We start from the raw sequence: 13,043 nt of genomic DNA, 5'->3' as shown, positions 1-13,043 counted from the left end.
TACGAGTCTTCTCGCGGGTGGGGTTCCCAGAGGAAGTGATAACAGACCAGGGTACCAATTTTATGAGCAGGGTATTCAAGGAACTCTGGGACCTCCTCCGAGTAAGGCCCTTGAGGACCTCAGTGTACCACCCCCAGACGAACGGGCTGGTGGAGCGGTTTAACAGCACCTTTAAGGGGATGCTACGCAGGTTCGTCCATGAGCAGCCTGGCAGTTGGGCACAGTTGTTAGACCCCTTGTTATTCGCGGTCCGGGAGGTACCACAGGCTTCCACCGGGTTCTCCCCGTTCGAATTATTGTTTGGGCGCAAGCCCAAAGGCGTGCTGGACTTAGTCCGAGAGGACTGGGAGCAACCCCGAGGTCAACCCAAGTCCTACATCCAGTATGTGGCAGAGCTGAGGGAACGGCTGGCCCGTCTGGCTGACTGGGCAGGGCTGCATATGAGAGAGGCCCAGCTAGTCCAAAAGGGCCAATACGACCGCCGGGTCAGGCCCCGGGTCTTTCATCCTGGGGATCGGGTGCTGCTACTGTTGCCCACCACAGACTCCAAACTGTTGGCTCAGTGGCAAGGACCATATGAAGTGGTACGCCAGGTGGGCCCGGTTGATTACGAACTGCGTCGGCCAGATCACCACCCAGATTTACAGGTCTATCATGTAAACTTATTGAAGGCCTGGCGGGAGCAGGATTGCCTCCTCGGCGAGGGGGAAGAGTTTGGACCCTCTGGAGCAGAGGCCGGAAGCGTCCACCCCGTGAAGCTGGGAGGAGATCTGACCACCAGCCAAATCAACCAGGTAAGGGACATCGAGACCCGATTTCGGGACGTGTTCTCGACCACCCCGGGGCATACCCACCTGGCATCCCATCACATCGCTACTGAGGAAGGGCGGGTGGTCAGGGCACCCTCCCGGCGGTGGCCTAAACATCTGGAGGAGACCCTCCGCCATGAAGTAGAGGCGATGAGGCTCCTGGGGGTGATAGAACCCTCACGGAGCCCCTGGCGCAGCCACCCGGTCATGGTGCCCAAGCCAGACGGTTCGACTCGGGTCTGTATTGACTTCAGGCAGGTTAACGAGGTGTCGAGGTTTGACGCCTACCCCATGCCCGCCGTCCCAGGGATGTTAGAGCGATTAGGGGGTGCCCGGTATCTTTCCACACTAGACCTGACCAAGGGATACTGGCAAATTCCCCTGACTCCGTCCTCTCGGGAAAAGACGGCATTTGCCGCCCCCCAAGGGCTGTTTCAGTTTACACGCATGCCCTTTGGGCTGCATGGGGCAGCGGCCACGTTCCAGCGGCTGATGGACCAGGTGCTGCGGGAACACCAGGCCTACGCGGCAGCGTACATTGATGACATCATCATCTTCAGCCCAAGCTGGGAACAGCACCTGCGAGACCTTGAAGCCGTATTGGAAGCGCTAAGACAAGCGGGGCTGACGGCGAACCCCGCTAAATGCGCCATCGGACTGAACCAGACCCAATACTTGGGACATGTGGTAGGGGGGGGCCAAGTACGGCCCGTGATGGACAAAGTGTATGCGCTGCGGGGCCAGGCAAGGCCCCGAAATCGCCGGGAAGTCCAGCGATTCCTCGGGTTATCGGGGTATTACCGGACTTTCATCCCCCATTACGCCTCGAAGGCTGCCCCCCTCACGGACCTGTTGAGAGGGAAGCCCGGAAGGCGGATAGAATGGACTGAGTCCTGCGAAAAGGCCTTCCAGGACATCAAGGCGGCATTATGTTCCGAACCGGTGCTGCAGGCACCTGACTTCGGCCGCCCCTTCATAGTGCAAACGGACGCCTCAGGTGTTGGGCTGGGGGCTGTGCTGGCCCAAGGGGATCCCCCTTACGATCGTCCAGTAATGTACCTAAGCCGAAAACTCACTCCCGCTGAACGCTGCTACTCAGTCATTGAGAGAGAGGCCCTGGCCATCAAGTGGGCCCTCCAGTCCCTCCGGTATTACCTTTTGGGTGCCCCCTTCACCCTGGTCACAGACCATGCCCCGCTGGTCTGGCTGCACAGGATGAAGGACACCAACCCCCGTTTGACACGGTGGTACATGTCCCTGCAACCATACGCCTTCGAAGTGCAGTATCGAAAGGGAAGGGCGCACGCTAACGCTGACTTTCTCTCCCGACAGGACACCCGGAACCCGTGGCCAGTTGACTCTGTGGCCCCGGTCTTGGCGGGGGGGGTGTGTCACCTGGATCCAGCCCAGGTGGCTGGGAACTTCCCAGGAGTGGGGGTCTCCTCTGGGGTAGAGACCTCCTCGCGAGTAAAACCAGAGTGCGCGCAGGACTGGGGTCCAGCACCGAGCACCTACCCAGGAGAGGGAATGAGGGCCCACTGGGAACACCTGGCAGGCACGTGGGCTGGAAGGGTGGGGCCAGCCCAAGAGGGAAAAGGCCTCATAAGGAGCCTGGAAGGGGTGGCTCCTCTCCAGAGGAGAGCAAGGCCCATGGACAACTAGAGGGCAAACAGCCTCCCAGTCTAGGGGCAAGGCTGGAGACCCCCAGAGGCAGGGGACGGGGGTCCACCCTGACCAGAGGAAGTTGGAGGGAAAGCCTCCCTGGCCCAGGGCCCGCTTGGACCCCGCGAGCGACCTCTGGAGAAACAGGACCGTGGAAAGGGGGGGTTGAAGCGGACCACAATCAGTGGGGAACAGGGGGCTGGGGAACCAGCCCAGAGCCAGCAGGGGCCCTCCCAAGGTCAGACAACCTGACCCAGGCCAACAGGGGGGTATTCCCCAAGAGCCCAGACCTAGGCCCACAGGAACCAGAACTGAAGGCTTGTACGGAGAACCTCCAGGGACGGAAGGGGCCTGTTCCAGGGACCATTCAGCGCCGACGGCACCAGTCGGCATAATGCATGTAAGGCTGTGAAGGAACAGCCCTGATGAATGTAAAGCGACTGACCCTATTAAACCGGCTGTACCAAACATCTGCACCTGCCTCCCGTCTGTTAGCGCGCCGCCGACTGTCGTCCAAGGACCGGGTAAGCCCCTCGCGATCACCTACCTCCCCAGGGAAGGGTCCACCGCCCGCCATGGACGTGACATGCAGCCACACCCAAAATGGGCATGCTGTATCCAATGGGGGGGGGTTAGATTGGAAGGCTTTGGAGGGGAAAAGGGATTGAAAATCCCTTAACCCTGCTATAGTCTTCCACTCTTTGGACTTGTGCTAGTGATTTTGCTAGCACAAATCTAAGGAGAGAAAAGGGGCAGGGAGACCGATACTTGGGTGCCCTTCGGGGAGAAAGGCGGAATACATCTCGAATAAATAAATAAATACTGGAGGGGATAGCCTCTCCCAACATGCCCCTAGCTCCTGCCCACTTCCCATCCCTGCCACCACAAAACCTCTTCTGGAAGTGGCTGGATGCTGCAGTGGTATGCATGCATAGTTAAAGTGGAGTAAGCTATGAGCATGGCCCAATGCTAACACATTATCAGAATGTTGTCCGTTCATCTCTGACAACCCCATTCAGAAACACTTCCTTCTGCACTCATGTTTGATGTTCACCAACCATGAAACCATCTCTTGACTGGCTACCTCATACCACGTTTTCTGTTGGCAAGGTGCCGATTCCAACTTTCTTCTGTCACCCTTTGCCTGACTGGTTTAGCCCAAGGGGTGTGGGCTTTTGACAAGAGCCTCTGAAGAACTGCAAGTGCTAGATTATGCTCAAGAGCTAGCTGTTCACAGATTGTATTTGAGCAGTAAGCAGGGACTCTCGGGACAGTTCCTGTGTTCTCTCACACACGTACACACACACATACCCAGGTTCTTAGCTGTTGTTTTCTGACTTTGCTTGTAACCTTCACCATTTCCACTGACAGGAGGATAATGGCTAGATCTGTCAAATCCCTACATGCATCCATTTTTCTAACCATGGATTTAAACAGCCCACCCAAAACACCCAAGCAGTTGTGAAACATAACCTTTTGGCTACAAGTACTATTTATTCTACTACAAATGTGCATGTGTATTTTTTTCCTTGTGCTAATTGAAAACTACCATACCAGTCTTAGTGAATCATGCTTTCCCACTGCATTTTACTATTAACCCAGAAGGGAGAGACCAGTCAGGATTTCTACAAAATTATGGATATGATCCCGCCAAAGTTAAAAACTCTTCGAATCCCATGGATTTCAATGGGAGAGTTAAGCATATGCTTACATGTCTGTCATTGAAACCAATGAGACTTCAATTTTGCCTGGACTGTGATGGTGTTTTTAACCTTTTGCTTCCCCCGTATGGTCTCAGGACCACTTCAGCACACAGAAGCCTTGGAAAAAGCTTTTCCAGCATTGGCCCCCATCTGCTTCAGTCAATGGCAAGCCTACTGGATTCATGTTACTGAATTGCCAATGCACAAATCACTTTGAGCATTTCTCATGATTCACCAAAGATTCATGATTCACCAAAGCACATGTGCATGATTATCGTGTAACGGGTTTGAAATGGCTGGAAGTCAATAAAGCGGTGGCTTTTTCCACTTAGTTACCACTTGCAGAAATGATTGCATGTGTAGGAGGCCCCCAGTTTCTATTTCACCTCTTAGATTCAATGAATTCAATGAATTACTATCAGCACTTCTGAATGCAGTTTTTTGGCATTAACATTTAATCACCCCCTCAACCTCCTAGATCAATCTCCAGTTTTATGAAGACTTCACTGTCATAAGAACATAAGAACAGCCCCACTGGATCAGGCCATAGGCCCATCTAGTCCAGCTTCCTGTATCTCACAGCGGCCCACCAAATGCCCCAGGGAGCACACCAGATAACAAGAGACCTCATCCTGGTGCCCTCCCCTACATCTGGCATTCTGACTTAATCCATTTCTAAAATCAGGAGGTTGCGCATACACATCATGGCTTGTACCCCATAATGGATTTTTCCTCCAGAAACTTGTCCAATCCCCTTTTAAAGGCGTCTAGGCTAGACGCCAGCACCACATCCTGTGGCAAGGAGTTCCACAGACCGACCACACGCTGAGTAAAGAAATATTTTCTTTTGTCTGTCCTAACCCACCCAACACTCAATTTTAGTGGATGTCCCCTGGTTCTGGTATTATGTGAGAGTGTAAAGAGCATCTCCCTATCCACTCTGTCCATTCCCTACATAATTTTGTATGTCTCAATCATGTCCCCCCTCAAGCGTCTCTTTTCTAGGCTGAAGAGGCCCAAACGCTGTAGCCTTTCCTCATAAGGAAGGTGCCCCAGCCCCGTAATCATCTTAGTCGCTCTCTTTTGCACCTTTTCCATTTCCACTATGTCTTTTTTGAGATGCGGCGACCAGAACTGGACACAGTACTCCAGGTGTGGCCTTACCATAGATTTGTACAACGGCATTATAATACTAGCCGTTTTGTTCTCAATACCCTTCCTAATGATCCCAAGCATAGAATTGGCCTTCTTCACTGCCGCCGCACATTGGGTCGACACTTTCATCGACCTGTCCACCACCACCCCAAGATCTCTCTCCTGATCTGTCACAGACAGCTCAGAACCCATCAGCCTATATCTAAAGTTTTGATTTTTTGCCCCAATGTGCATGACTTTACACTTACTGACATTGAAGTGCATCTGCCATTTTGATGCCCATTCTGCCAGTCTGGAGAGATCCTTCTGGAGCTCCTCACAATCACTTCTGGTCTTTACCACACGGAAAAGTTTGGTGTCGTCTGCAAACTTAGCCACTTCACTGCTCAACCCTGTCTCCAGGTCATTTATGAAGAGGTTGAAAAGCACCGGTCCCAGGACAGATCCTTGGGGCACACTACTTTTCACCTCTCTCCATTGTGAAAATTGCCCATTGACACCCACTCTCTGCTTCCTGGCCTCCAACCAGTTCTCAATCCACGAGAGGACCTGTCCTCTAATTCCCTGATTGTGGAATTTTTTCAGTAGCCTTTGGTGAGGGACCGTGTCAAACGCCTTCTGAAAGTCCAGATATATAATGTCCACGGGTTCTCCCGCATCCACATGCCTGTTGACCTTTTCAAAGAATTCTATAAGGTTCGTGAGGCAAGACTTACCCTTACAAAAGCCATGCTGACTCTCCCTCAGCAAGGCCTGTTCGTCTATGTGTTTTGAGATCCTATCTTTGATGAGGCATTCCACCATCTTAGCCGGTATGGATGTTAGGCTGACCGGCCTATAGTTTCCCGGGTCCCCCCTCTTTCCCTTTTTAAAAATAGGCGTGACATTTGCTATCCTCCAATCTTCTGGCACCGTGGCCGTTTTGAGGGACAAGTTGCATACTTTAGTCAAGAGATCAGCAACTTCATTCTTCAATTCCTTAATAACCCTTGGGTGGATGCCATCAGGGCCCGGTGACTTATTGATCTTTAATTTATCAATGAGGTCTGAAATATCTTCTCTTTTAACCTCTATCTGACTTAACTCCTCGGTTAGGAGGGGCCGTTCGGGCAGCGGTATCTGCCCGAGGTCTTCTGCCGTGAAGACAGATGCAAAGAACTCATTTAATTTCTCTGCCATCTCTAAGTCTCCTTTTATCTCCCCTTTCCCTCCCTCACCATCCAGAGGGCCAATCGCTTCTCTGGCGGGTTTCCTGCTTCTAACATATTTGAAGAAGCTTTTATTATTCCCCTTAATGTTGCTGGCCATGCGTTCCTCATAGTCTCTCTTGGCCTCCCATATCACCTTCTTACATTTCTTTTGCCACAGTTTATGTTCCTTTTTATTCTCCTCATTAGGGCAAGACTTCCATTTACGGAAGGAAGCTTCCTTGCCCTTCACAGCCTCTCTAACTTGGCTGGTTAGCCATGCGGGCACCCTCCTGGATTTAGTGGAACCCTTCTTTCTTTGCGGTATACACCTCTGCTGGGCCTCTATTACTGTTGTTTTAAGCAGCCTCCATGCACTCTGGAGAGATTGGACTCTTTTTACCCTCCCTTTCAATCTCCTTCTAACCAGCCTCCTCATTTGAGGGAAGTCCGCCCGTCGGAAGTCAAGGGTTTTTGTTAGAGATTTGCCTGGTATTCTTCCCCCAACGTGCACGTCAAAACGGATCGCAGCATGATCACTGTTCCCCAATGGCTCAGTAACGTTTACACCTCTAACCAGGTCCTGCATACCGCACAAAATTAAATCCAGAGTCACCAGTCCTCTGGTGGGCTCCGTGACTAGCTGTTCTAAGCCACAGTCATTTAGCACGTCAAGAAATCCTGTTTCCTTATCGTGACCAGAACACAAATTGACCCAGTCAATATGAGGATAATTGAAGTCCCCCATGATTACAACCCTGTCCCTCCTTGTCACTTCCCTGATCTGTTTCCTTATTTCAAGGTCCCCATCCGATTTCTGGTCTGGAGGACGATAGCACGCCCCCAGTATTACATCGCTGCACAAGCCTGGTAATTTAACCCACAGAGATTCTACGGTGGAGTCGGACCCACCTTCAATCTCTACTTTGCTGGATTCTATCCCTTCCTTAACATAAAGGGCCACCCCACCTCCAACACGCCCCTGCCTGTCCCTCCTGTAGAGTTTATAGCCCGGGATTGCGGTATCCCACTGATTCTCCGCATTCCACCAGGTTTCCGTTATGCCCACTATGTCAATATTTTCCCTTGTCACCAGACATTCCAGTTCTCCCACCTTTGCTCGTAGACTTCGGGCATTCGCATAAAAGCATTTATACACGGAATGCCCCAGGATGCGCTGCTTATTCGCTCCTTTGTCCCCTTATCCTCTCATTGTGCCAAACCGTCTATCACATCCCATCACCCTATCTTTCCCAATTTCTTCTCCTACCCTGCCTTTGTCTTGTTGTTCTCTAACCTCCCCATCCTCATCCCACAGGGATGAGGAGTCCCGAACCGGATGCCCCTCAGCTCCTGTCGGCCTTCCCCCAGGGATCAGTTTAAAAGCTGCTCTGCCACCTTTTTAATGTTATGCGCCAGCAGTCTGGTTCCATTCTGGTTCAAGTGGAGCCCGTCCCTCTTGTACAGGCCCCGCTTGTCCCAAAACGTTCCCCAGTGCCTAACAAATCTAAACCCCTCCTCCCTACACCACCGTCTCATCCACGCATTGAGACCCCTGATCTCCGCCTGCCTAGCTGGCCCTGCACATGGAACAGGTAGCACTTCAGAGAACGCTACCTTTGAGGTCCTGGCTTTCAGCTTCCTGCCTAAGAGCCTAAATTTGGCCTCCAGGACCTCCCAGCTACACTTGCCCACGTTGTTGGTGCCGACATGCACCACAGCCGCTACCTCTCCCCCAGCACTGTCTACTAGCCTGTCTAGACGAGAAGTGATGTCCGCAACCTTTGCACCAGGCAGGCAAGTCACCATGCGGACCTCACATCTGTCGCAAACCCCCCTCTCTATGTTTCTAATAATCGAATCCCCCACTACAAGAAGCCCCCGACCCCCCTCCCGCCGAGGAGTATCCCGAGTGCGCTCGGATATGGGCCCATCCCCTGGAGAAGGGGTCCCCCCTAGGGGATTGTTTCCCTCCTCTCCAGGATGACGTCCTCCAGTCCCGTGACTTCCCACCCGGGCAGCCGAGGAGCTGCACGCCTGAGGTTGGGACGAAGCCTGATCATCCCCGGAAGTCTCCCCACAGTCCTCCTCTGGCTGCCTGCGCTTCTCCAGGTTGGCCACCAAGGCTTCAAGGGAGCGGACGCGTTCCCTGAGAGCCTGGAGCTCCTTGCACCGAGGACACACCCATGACTTATGCCCCAGAGGCATATAATCATACATGTGGCACTCGATGCAGAACACTGGATAGCCCCCACCCTGCTGCTGGCTGTCTGACTGCATAGCTTTTGTTGTTGTTGTTGTTGTTGTTTTATTTAGGGGTCCTTTTAAAAACCGTACACTGGATAGCAGCCCTTTTCTCAAGGGAAGAGGAAGGGCAGTGTATGGGGCCCTGGCCTCCTCGCCCTGCTACTGAACTCGCCCAGATGCTAAACTCTTGTGCCTTACCTGGCACTTAGTTCCCGAGGCACTGGGTTCCCAGAGGCCACACGTATCTGCAGAGAGCCTCACGCGATGGCCCGCCTAGCTTTATACTCCTGGCTGGCTCCTCCTCCCTCCTCCCTTCCTGATTGAAAGGGGGCTGGCCTTCCCAGGTGAGTTTACAAAAGCTCAGGAAGGCAAACGGCTGCTGATGGGCGTGACCTACTCTGCAGGCTCCTGAATGGACTGCTTGGATTAGCCTAATGGGGCTCTTAATGGGTTGGGAATTGGCCCTTCCTGGGTTCTTTCCCTCCTAGTTCTGTTCTCTTAGGCTGGACTGTTTTTGTAACCTCAAGCTAGTTTTTATTTGGGTTTGTTTAATTATTTATTGCTCTCTAGATCCTGTGTCCCAATTTACTGATCTGTTTAGGTTATGTTCTAACTTAGATTAAGTTTAACCTGGGTTAAGTATAGGTTTAATTTAAACAAGTAGAAAAACCTGCTTTCCACTTTATCCTCCTCCCTTCCTTGGATTAGGTGCTACCTTAGGTGCAGCTAACTTTCAACTTTGATTTAAATGCCTGACCCTTGGGCTCTTACTCATGAGTAGGACTCTGCTCCTGCTCAGAGTAGACCTATGTACCTCCCTTAGGTGCTAACTTTCAATTTTGATTTAAGGTTGCTTTAAAGGTAAGGTTAAGGTTAGAAGACAGGGAGTTAGAAAGACAAAGCGTTAGAATGAGTACACTTACCTCCTCCTCCTGCTCCTCCTCCTCTCCTTCTCCAAAACTCAGAGGTCTCCTTGCCTTCTCCTCGCCCAGATGCTAAACTCTTGTGCCTTACCTGGCACTTAGTTCCCGAGGCACTTGGTTCCCAGAGGCCACACGCTGTCATCCTTCTCTGTATATTTGCCATACATTTTCATTTTGCAAGGTTAACATGCAAAAGCATTTCAGGGAGAAGTTATCTGCAGAAGTTATATGCAGTCATGTTGACTGCATAGGGACATGTACAAATATGTGCATAATATTGATTAGAATAATACACTCCATATATTTAGAGGGTAGGTCTAACAACTTGCAACTTTCCAAAGGGTAACACATGGGGAAGGCTGCACTAAGATAGTACCAAGACAAAAGAGTAAATCTGTGCTTATGGACTATTTACTCCCAATACATTAACAGCCCAATCCTATTGGGTACTTACAGCTGCAGGTCTCCTGATCCACCCCCAAAAGTGCTGGTGCATCTCTGCAAATGCATGTCACTGTCATGTGTTGTGGGACTGCCAGCACAAATGGCCAGAGGCCTCATGCACATGCCAACAGCCCACCGGGGCCATGCTGGAGCAGGTAAGGTGGCAACATGGGTAGTTCGGAGGAGGATCAGGGAGGGAGCAGGCTAGGCAGATGGTGTGGATCTCAGAGCAAAAGGAGATGGATCTCAGTGGCAGCAGTACATTCTGGAATCTTATCCTCTTTCCCAGCCCAGAACTGTCCCCTGAGTCTCCTTGGACTTGCATCAGTTAAATAGCTGGTGTAGGTCTGAGAAGACCCATTGGCAGCCAGGAGATAAGTATTTTTACTTATTTCTCCCAAGCCACATGCAAGTGGGTGAAGTGCATTCATAGCCTGTTTCTAGGCTCACCCCATGCCTGTAACCCTCGGTCCAATATGATTGGGGCCACACTTTACTAATCAAATGGAGACTCTGGTCTTCTGCAATGACTGCCCATGTGATGATGAGAATTTTAACACACATCCATGATTAAAAATCTAGCAGGATAATATTGATCATATGGGCCGTTAATAACCACATGGGGAATACTCCTCTGTGTTAATCCTATGCCTTCACCAGGAAGGAGGTTATTCTGAAGGGAAGGTCATTTTTAACATCTGGAATGCTTCGTGTAGAGACATAGTTTAACATCTTTATCAGCTGTGCCAACGGACTTAGTTGTAAGTTGGGCTGCCATGCAGCTCTGCTAGCATGACTGCAAATGTGCGAAACTGTGCCTGTTGTAAGTGCTAAAGACTGTACTGAAAAATGCAACCTAAATGGATTTTTAAAAGCCCTCTTGGTCTATTTTTAGTCAAGGGAGACCTTTTAGTTGGAGAGTGCGAACAAGCTGCAGTAGCACATGTAGACAGAGTAAAGAAGCACATTTGGCATGGGTTTTTTTTTTTTTTTTTACCCTTGCAGTCATGCAGGAAAGTAGTAAAACACCAGTGGTTTTAATGTTCAGAGATCAACCAAGGACAGAACATGAGCAAATCCCCGAGGTAACCTCCAGAATCCAGGGTCTATATGGAAGCATTGGACATCAAATCACTCTAGTCTCTCACATCTTTTACAGCATGGAGAGTATCAATTGCAGGTAACTGGGAATTTGGCAGATTCCCCCCCCCCCGACCACCGCCAGTGATTTGTCTGCAAGCTCTGAAATAGCCCAAGATAGACAATTGCTTTTTCTCTAGTTTAATTGACTGCCTTGTTGGCAGTTTCTCAAAGTTTTATCTAGGCAGGAGACAGATATGCTATTAATAAAACTATTGCTATCTTACCCTGGGTTGCAATCACACCACCATTTCCATCAATAGCAACCATTGCATTGCATGTGACTGTGAAGCCTTCCACTAAAACACAATGGGGTTTCATTGCCAAAGTATGGATAACAACACCACTGACTTGCCACTTTAAAACAGCAGAAGAGCACAGGGAAATGTATGGCTTTTGGAATCATTTGTCAGAATCCCACCTTACCTATGACTGCAGGTGAGCCATATCAGGAGGGCTGGGGGCAGTTTCACCCACATGCTAAGTATGCTGTAGGATAGGAGACTTCCACATTGCAGCCTTTATTGTTATGCTGTTCTCCTTGAATGCCGCTGCATGGAGAACAAGGGTTGTGTGCATTCAAGTTGCACCATTTCCTTGACCTTCCACAGCCTCCTGCGTCAGAAGTGCGCAAGAGGCTCAGCCATTTTCAGTCAGCGTCAAAGAATGAATGACACTTATGGGTCACCGAGAGATGGAGAGCTCAAAGAGAAATAAAAATGAAACGTATGGTATTACACTGTGTCTTGGGGGAAAAAAGACAAAAATAGGACAGATGATAAAACTCTGCAGTAAACTAAGACTAAGATCAGTTGATACAGATATATTTCATATGAACAACCAGAAATTTTAAAAAATAAACCTATGTAGAGCAGACCTATTTTTGCATCTGATTTCCTTATGCGTCCCAAGATTGAATGGTCTCCTTCATCAATTTATGTCACATTATTAGACCAAGTTAAAAAAATGACACCAAACAATAACTCAACAGCCAAGAGAATGAGACTGAAAACAATAGATAAAGCCATGAGTAATAAAACCGAGGCAAAGATGAATGGCGAGGAATGGGAAACAAGAGTTGGGCTTGTCTAGACAGCCGATTCCCAGAGTCAGGTTTGCAGTCAATTGTGAGAAAGATACAGTATCTTCAAAAAGAGATATTAAGCTGTTACATGATCAATATTTTATTTCTTTCATTTCAGGGCATGCAAGAGACATACCTTTGCACATATATGATGATGATGATGATCGTCCATCGTTTTCGAAGAAGACCTTGACATCTAACGGGTTGTGGACTGTCCACGGTGTGTCCGCAGTTGACTAATAAGGCCAAACCGAGCATGGAATGTTCTGCCACATGTCGGGCAGATATGTGTAGGCACCACTGTTGCAGCATTTGCAGCTCTGGTTTTACGGAGTGCACGCTTCTCTTGTGCTAAGGTTGTCCTTCTGCCTTCAGATGTCTGACAGCCTTGGTGGATCAGTATGCGCCATGTCAATCGGTCTTGTGCCAGGATTTCCCAGGTGGTGGTTTCATTATTCAGGGACTTGAGAGAGGCTTTTAGTGTGTCTTTATATTGCTTCTTTTGTCCCCCATGCAATTGCTTTCCTTGGGACAGCTCACCATAGAAGAGCTGTTTAGGGATGTGGTTGTCTGGCATCCTTACAGCATGACCTGCCCAGCGTGTCTGGGCTTTCATCAGCAGGGTGTGAACTGATGGCAGTCCTGCTCTGGAGAGGACTTCTCTATCTGGCACCCTGTCCTGCCTCTGG

The sequence above is a fragment of the Tiliqua scincoides genome, chromosome 2 (assembly GCF_035046505.1).
Source record: "Tiliqua scincoides isolate rTilSci1 chromosome 2, rTilSci1.hap2, whole genome shotgun sequence".
In the NCBI taxonomy this organism is placed as follows: Eukaryota; Metazoa; Chordata; class Lepidosauria; order Squamata; family Scincidae; genus Tiliqua; species Tiliqua scincoides.
The sequence above is the reverse complement of the archived record's forward strand: the minus strand, read 5'-3'. Positions refer to the sequence as shown.